This window comes from Balaenoptera ricei, chromosome X, assembly GCF_028023285.1.
Source record: "Balaenoptera ricei isolate mBalRic1 chromosome X, mBalRic1.hap2, whole genome shotgun sequence".
NCBI classification, from domain to species: domain Eukaryota; kingdom Metazoa; phylum Chordata; class Mammalia; order Artiodactyla; family Balaenopteridae; genus Balaenoptera; species Balaenoptera ricei.
This window is the reverse complement of record NC_082660.1, coordinates 11,650,867-11,659,770: the sequence shown is the minus strand read 5'-3', so window position 1 is coordinate 11,659,770 and position 8,904 is coordinate 11,650,867.

The window sequence follows — 8,904 nt, the reverse complement described above, 5'->3', positions numbered from 1 at the left end:
TTGCTTGTCTAGTAAATGGCTGGTAATCTGGAAACAATATTCATTGTCTCCTATATGTCAGATTAACAAAAAGGCATGGTGTACATGCCACTACGGACTTACAGCATAACAGATAAGTGTGTGTGTCTGTCTGTGTGTGTGTGTGTAGATGTTTTAAGGATAAAAGAAACTATATTTTAATGTATGCAAAACAAGAGTACATGTAAGTAACCATACAATTATATACCACTCTTTACAGCCTCACAAAGAGCCTGTCTAAGCTGATGCTATTAAGACCCTAGGATTTTCCCAAAGACAAATACAGAAAACAAACCATCTTTGAACAAAAACACAGCTAAATCTAACCTGGGAGGGAACTAAGAAGCAGACGGTCATCCTCCATACCATCAAAAACAGCTTTTTCTGCCATGTTTGGGTTGGAGTATGGCTTCTACTCCAAAGTTTACTAAACACGTCTGCAGGTTAGAATCATCTGGGAAGTTTTTTAACATTTCAAAGCCCAGGCCATACATCAGACCAATTAAATGTAATCTCTGCATAGGACACAGGCATCAGTATTTATGACGTACTCCGGGTGATTCCAGCACGGTGCCATAGTAGGACCTGACATAGTAGGACCCACTGCCCCATGCACACAGTCTAGGACACACGCAGCTGAACCTTACTTGCAGCTAATCCTCAGGGTTGTGAAGCAGTAGTTCTCAAGCTTGAACTGTATCAGAATCACTGGAAAGGCTTGTTAAAACACAGGCTTCTGGGCTCCACCCCACAGTGTGTGATTCAGTAAGTCTGGGGTGAAGCCCAGGAGTTGACATCTCTAACAAGTTCCCTGGCGATGCGGATGCTGCTGGTCTGCGGACCATACTTTGAGAACCACTATTGTAAAGTATTGGCTTTAGTTTCAGAAAGGAAAAAAATATTTCACGTTTAGCTGTGGCATGAATTCTTTCAAGAAGGTACCATGACTAGACTTTTTAAAAAGCAAGCATATTGAGTACATTTTTTTTTAGCATCTTTATTGGAGTATAATTGCTTTACAATGGTGTGTTAGTTTCTGCTTTATAACAAAGTGAATCAGCTATACATAAACATATATCCCCATATCTCCTCCCTCTGGCGTCTCCCTCCCACCCTCCCTATCCCACCCCTCTAGGTGGTCACAAAGCACCGAGCTGATCTCCCTGTGCTATGCGGCTGCTTCCCACTAGCTATCTATTTTACGTTTGGTAGTGAATATATGTCCATGCCACTCTCTCTCTTTGTCACATCTTACCCTTCCCCCTCCCCATATCCTCAAGTCCATTCTCTAGTAGGTCTGTGTCTTTATTCCCGTCTTGCCACTAGGTTCTTCATGACTTTTTTTTTCCCTTAGATTCCATATATATGTGTTAGCATACTGTATTTGTTTTTCTCTTTCTGACTTACTTCACTCTGTATGACAGACTCTAACTCCATCCACCTCACTACAAATAACTCCATTGAGTACATTTTTAAAGACCATATAAACGTACATTTTCTAAACCTGCTGTACTCTCATTTAACAGAAGTCTTTATGAAGTATTTATTAACAAGTACTTTGTAGGTGACTAAACTAATTGCCATATTAACAATTCAAGTGTGATGTAGTTGCTTTAATCTAAGAACTTCATTTAGCATTTTAGCATTAATTTCTAATTAACTGCTAATGTTGTCTTATGTTTTTTTATGAGCTCGTCTATGTGTAGATTAATTCTTAATCTGCACTGATTTCTGTTAAAAAAGGGCTCAATGTTTCTTTTCTCTCTAAGGATATATGATACTAACCTGAATAAAAGAAAACCTCTCTATGGTGACTGAGCATCTGTGCGTGCACATGTGTGCGTCAGCAAGTGTGAACACTAATACAGTGCCGTGAGGTCCAGTAATTAAAGACAACAGTCCAGTTGCAGATTGAAGGTTTGGAATTCTATGCTGTATGGGTCACTAAAACTTGCAAAAGATAGTCATGTCCCCTGGTAGCTTAGACCCTAAGACACGGGTCAACAAATTATGCCCATAGACCAAATTCAGCCCATGCTTGTTTTGTAAATTATGTTTTATTGGAAAACAACCATGCTCTTTCTTTTATGTATTGTCTAGGGCTGCTCTTGGGCTACCATAGTAGACTTGAGTAGCTCAGCCTACAAAGCCTAAAATAATTACTACCTGGCCCTTTATTTAAAAAAAAAAAACATTTCCAACCCCACTGATCAACTTTCTATGTGTAGGAATAATTAGCCATCCACATAATTACACAACCATAGGATCATCCTATCTATATTCTCCCTCGTGGTTCTCAAGACTACCCAGGAAACTTTGCCAAGTATTTTACTGAAGACTACCCAGTATATTTGTCTAAGAGGTAAATGGGGCTACTTCGGCATGATTTATGAATACTGAACCTTCTACTGGCTGGGAATAGTGGCTCACTTAGCATTCATCCCGTTACTTTGAGAATCTAAGGGTTATCTTGCTGAATCAGAGTCCTAGTTGACTAACTCTAATGGTCATTGTGGGGAGTTTCTGAGAAATACTTTTTGCATGGGTTGTTCTTATTGCTTATCCTCTCTTTTGTGATAAATGGTAGTTGACCTCAGGGGCGTTTGGTGAAAGGTCAAGAAGATGGGCTGCAATGGCAATGATGGGAACCATGAGAGTGTAATGTGAGAAGAGGACAGTATAAGCCTTGATGGGCTTAAAGATGTAAGAGCGATAACTGCCCATTTCATCGCAACTTGCTATTAAAATGAATTATATAGGGATGGGGGATTAGCATTTCCGGTTGGATCAGATACTTAAAATAATAATAACTTGCGAGAGAAAAAAATTTGTGGATGGGAAAGCAAAAGAAAATAGGTGGACGGGAAAATGACTAGAAAATTGTCAACTCCCATGTCCTAAGAGGAAGATACAGCAACACATGAAATCTGTGCATGGGGTGAGGTGAGGTGTGTGGTTGAGGAGGCAGCTACAGCAAGAGGAAAGTAATTACAGAGAGAGAGGCGATTAAGAAAAGTCAGTAACAACTTGGAAATTAATGTGATAAGATGGCAAAGAGAAGCCAGCCGACTGAAGGAAGTTGGAGTCATCTTGTGCCTCACTGCTCTAGAGATTGCACCATGAATACCAGATTTAGCTCTGTTGTGAGACATCAGGGATTCACAGAAGACGTGAGACTAGTGATGAAAATTACTGAGCCCTGAGAAAAAGTAATTTATAGATAAAACAGTGCATTACTTCTTATCAGATGGGTGATGAGAACAGTGCGGTAAAAGAAGGGGCTTGAAATGAATACTCCCGCCCCACTAAGAAAATAAGGTAGATTCATGCCCATTATTCTTATGTTTATATGTTTGTGACTACCCTGCATGAGTAGAATCACACAGTAAAGTTCAAATCCTGCTCTTTTGCTTCTACTGAGGAAGAAACAAAGAAAGGAAAATAAAGGGGTAAAGGTGAGTTGGGGAAAATATTTGATGCTGTTTTATCCATAATCAGAGATTTGAGTGGCAGGGGAAGCACATGCTGATACTGATTGATTTTATTGTGCATTTTACATTTAAATTTGCTTCTTGAGACCTAGCTTGATTGATTTTTATTGCACAGTCCCTGCTGTTGTTGCCAGGCATTGTACTAGGAAGTGACCAAATAAGACACTGTCCTCAAAGACTTATGGAGGGTTAGATAAGTAGTCAGATATTTAATATATGTGCTCTAATGATGAGGTCCAGAGGAAAGACATCTAGAGGAATCTAGGAAAGCTTCCCAGAAGTGACACCTGAATTGAGACCAGAGATAATTATGAGTTATTAAAGAGAAGGGCTGGGGTAAAGGTATTCTCTGCAAAAGGAAAATAAAGTCGATGGGGTAGACTGATTGCAAAAATGGCCCAGATTCTCCACCCATTTACGTACCCATCTTTTTGCAATGTGGGTTTGCAGCTCCTACCATCAAGCGGTGGAGTCTATTTCCAACCCGTTGATTCTGGGATGACCTTGTGACTTGCTTTGACTAATAGAATGCAACAGAAATCATCATATGTCAGCTTCATGCCTAGGCATCAGGAGGCCTTGCATGTTTCTGCTCTCTCTCTCTCTCTTTTTTTTTCTTTCTTTTAAACTCTGCCACCACCATGAGAATAAACCAGGGCTTGCCTATTGGAGGTGGGGAACTATGTGGAGGGGAGCCAGATGAGGCCATGCCAGATCATTCTAGACCAGCCAGCCCCCACCTGGCCTGCTAAACGAGTAAAGACAAATGAGCTAGTCCACTGGAGAGCAGATGAATCTGGCCCAAACAGAAGAATTACCCAGCTAACCCATAGGTCCATGGGAAATAATAAATGATTGTTGTTATAAGACACTAAGTTTTGGAATGATTTGTTATCCAACAGTAACTTACTAATGCAGAAAATCTGAAGGTATAAGAGAGCAGGGCCCATTCAATAAACTAGAAGTAATCTAGGATGGATAGAGAAAGGAGTATGGAGGGAAAAGGATGAAAGATGATGATGGAGAGCCAAGCAAGAACTGGATCCTTCAGAGTTAAGTGATGGGAAACTCTCTAGGGGTTTGAAGAATACGTATGATCAGCATTTCATTTTTGACATATTACTGCTTGTAAAGGTTAATGACTACGAGGAACACAAGGCTAGGGGGAGGGAGGCCAGTAAAGGGGTCGCCATTTGTAGTGATCTAGGCTAGAGTTGATCATAGTCTGAACTGGAATGGGGACCATGAGGTAGAGTAGAAATGGACAGATTGGAAACATAATTGAGGGGTAGAATTAGTAGGACTTCGTGCTTTATCAGACGTGAGAGATGAAGGAGAGAGAAACTTCAAAGCTGATGCCTGGTATCTAATTTGGGCAAATAAAAGGTTGCGGGGAATCATTCTTTAAGACAGAAACTCAGGGAGAGATTGAGGTTTGGATGGGAGTGGAGGAGATAAGAAACATAGTTTGGGATTTGTTAAGATTGAGATGCCAGTGAGATACCCAATCAGAGATGCCCAGCAAACAGTTGTTTATATAGATCTGAAGCTCAGAAGAGCAACTTGGGTTGGAGATAGTTTAGCAGTTGTCAGCCTACAGTTGGTACTTGAAACCACTTAAACATTTACTGAGCACCTGATATGTGTCATGTCCTGAACTCTGTGCCAGGAATAGGGAGGTTGGCAATACAGACTAGGCTATATAGTCTAGTGGAGAAGGTTCAGCATTGATCAGATAATCACACAAATATAAATATACTGCTTTAGGTACTGAAAGAAAGATACAGTAAACCATGAGTATATAACAAAGAAACTTGATCCAGTCTGAGGAATCAAGGAACAGTTCCCTGGGGAAAAAAAGTGCTTAAGCTGGGATCAGAATTATGAGAGGGGTTTCCAAGGTCATAGGGAAACATGGAGTAGAAAAAGAGAATGTTCCACAAAACAGGACATGAGCAGTGAACCTAGTTTAAAGGCCTCTAAAGTCAGTATGGCAGGATCATGGGGCGTGGGGGGGTAAGGAAAATTGGTACAAGATATGTAGAGAGGAGTGTTGGTAGATATGGAAAGAAATTGACAAATTTGCAAGATATTTAAGAGGCAAAACTGACAAGACAAAAAGAGGAATTAGAGGAAGAGGGAAGAGAAATTATTAAGTATAATTTGGGGCAGGGGGTGTTGGTTTGTGTATCTGAATGGATGATGGTGTCATTCATCGAAACAGAAAACACTGGGGAACGAGATCTAAATGTAGAGAGAAAATGCAAGATATCAGTTTGGGAAATATTGAATTGGAGAAGCCTTTAAAATATCCAAGTGGCAAAGCTGAGGGGGAAATTGGATATACAGGTTTGGAGTTCAGAAGGGAGATCTGATCAGACATTTCATAAACTTGTGGATCATTAGGATTTAAATGGTAACTGAAGTCAAGGGCAGGGAGACTTTGAGAATTAAAAAAAAAAAAAAAAGTGTTCTTAGGACCAAACCTTGAAAAGCTCAATATTTGAAAGATAGGTATTTTGAGATGAGCCCACAGAGTGGCATAGAGGGAGTAGTCAAAAAAGGGGAAGGAAAGTGTGATGTCAGAGAATCCAAGGCTATTTTAATAAGCACTCACTCCACAGGCTTTAGGCTACTAAGAGGTCAGGGGAAAGATGGATAAAAATGTCCACTGGGTTTAGCAATGTGAAGGTTACCAATGACCTTCTCAAGAGTCATCATGGTGGAGTGATGAGAGTGGAAGCCAGTATGTTAGAATGGGCTGAAGAGAAAGTGGGAGGTGAGGAAGTGGAGGGACATTTGTAGGTAATTATCAGGAATTTTGGCTAAGAAGGAATAGCAAAGTAGGTGGATGGCATAGCAAAGGTTGAAAGACAGATTTTTGTTGTTGATGAAGTTGTTCATTTTTTGTTTGGTTTTGGTGGGAGAGATTTGGGCTTGGGGCTGACAAGAATTCAGAAGAAAATGACCTATGGAAGAAAAAGGGGGAGAATCCAAAGAAGTAGATGAGATCACTTAAGAAAAATGTATAAAGGGAGAAGGGAAGATGATCTAGGAAAAAACATTTAAGAAATATCATCATTTTGATAGTTATCATAAAAACGGAATATTATGCTGCCCTTAAAAATAATGTTGAAGAGTATTTAATGATGTACAAAGATGGCTGGGATATTCCATCGTATGGATAACTATCATCTGTTTAACCAAAATAATATGTAGAATATTATCCCACTTTTGTTTTTAAAAATTAAAAATATGTACACAGGAAAAAGTGTGGAAAGATATGCACCAATAAACTTTTTGTAGTTACAAAAAAAAAAAAGAAATACCAACATTTAAGGGAATGTAGAGGATAAATGTACTAAGATCTAGACAGTGATAGGAGAAAAAGCAGAACATAGTTCCAGGGAAGCCATGGAAAAAGACTATTTCAAGAAGGAGAGGGAGATCCATGGGGTCAAATGTGCTAAGAGGTCAAAGATGATAAGGACTGAGAAATGTCTGCTGGCTTGAGTCAGTGGTCATAAAGGCCTAGGATAGAACTGGTTCCTTGGAGCACTGGGATGAGTCCATATTACAGTGGATTAAAGTATGTGTGGACAGACATTTCACAGAGAATTTTCATGAAGAGGAGAGTGAGCCTGGAGATGGACAAGAAGTTACATAGAGCCCTGATGGTTTGCTTTGGTATTTGTAAGTAAGTTGGAAGAGACTTGAAGATAATTCAGTGTTGATGGCAAGGAAGAGACTGAATACACAGAGACTGAGGATAAGAAAAGAATAAGTTCTGTGATAATGGGGAAGAGAGAAAAGAGCAAGTGGAAGGGGTGGGCTAAAGAGAGGGGAGATATTGCTCTCCTGGGGCCACCGAAAACAGGAGGAAATGGTGATGGAAGCAAGGATATTTGTATTATTGATGGCAGAACATTGAGGGAGTTACAATATGGTGGGCTTTTATTTTCTTTGTTAAATAGGAGCCAACATCACCTGCTAAGAAAGAATCAGGGTTACATATACAGAAAGCTTCAACTGTCTTTGCAGTATTTTATTTCCTGAGTGGGTGGTGGATATACAGGTGAGCTTCATTCTTTATACTTTTGCATATGTCGGAAATATTTTATTTTGAAAAAAAGAATGATGGGAATTATGGTAGAGTCCAAAATTTGGGAAACACTAAGATTTGAAATAACTGATAGAAGAGAAAGAGCTGATTAGGGCAACGGAGGATGCTGGGCAGGCAGCATCCCAGTTGACTTTAGTGACCATGAATTTACAGTGGATAGCCAACTGTTCACCAAGTCACTTCTTTTTCCTCTAGGGTAGCCAGCTAAGCTGCATTTTCCAGCCTACGATGCAGCCAAATCATTGAGTCTGAACCAAAAGAATATGAGACAGAGGGATATAAGCCCCCTTCATGACCCTCCACAGTCCTCACATATGCGGCCTTTCCTTTTCTTTCTCCACTAGATGATTGAATAGAGAGAACTCCAAGGACTTAGAGGAAGATGGAGCCACAACATGGCAGGAGCCTGGGTTCCTGAGCCAGCAATTTGAAAGGAGGATCCCAGGAGAGTCATCGGAGTGAGAATACACATGGTACCCTCTTACGTAAGTGAGACCTTCGTTTTTGCTGTTACTCTCATAAAATTTGAGGGTAGTTCTTCATAGCAGTTACTCTATCCTTGTACTCATCTTCACAAGTGTGTGATTTTGTTTCAAATAGTACTGAACAGCCAGGTGCAGATGCTGAGAACTGTTCAATTACATTCTGTGTATTAGATAATTGAATGGGATGGCCCAAAGGGCAAAAGAACACAAGGAGTAATGAATAAACGATTGGGTTTGTGAACAATTACATTCTTTGAATAATGAGTACTTAACTAATTAGGATTCCCATTTGGAGGCAGAGGACTTGAGAGACTTCAAGAGCATGGTTGGGATTTCAGAAACATAAAACAGATTCCTGTCCTCAGGAAGGTACTAGAGAGAATGCTCCGTACCTGTCTAAGCTGGATTTACAAGAGAGAATACTGGATTCCATCCAACCACAATCCTTGAGGGGTCCTGACCTGCACAACCGTAAAATCTCCCTGCAGAGAATCCAGAAGAAAAAGACCCCTCCTCCAGCTGGTCTAGGGCACTTTGTGTGGGAGAACCACCCCTCTGCCTGCAGAGAAGAGCTTCTGGCCCAAGCTCAGGACACGGAGTTCACCGGTCCTAGTAGACTCCCCACAGGAGATGGAAAGCTCTCAGCTACTGACCACCATAGACACTCAGAGTTGGGGGGATAGAACAAATGACATGGTGAGCCTGATCTGTAGAGGCTGAAGACCTGTAGGATCTATAAGTGGACCGGCCCTCCTGTATCATAACTTGCCCTCTCCAGGCAAATCCT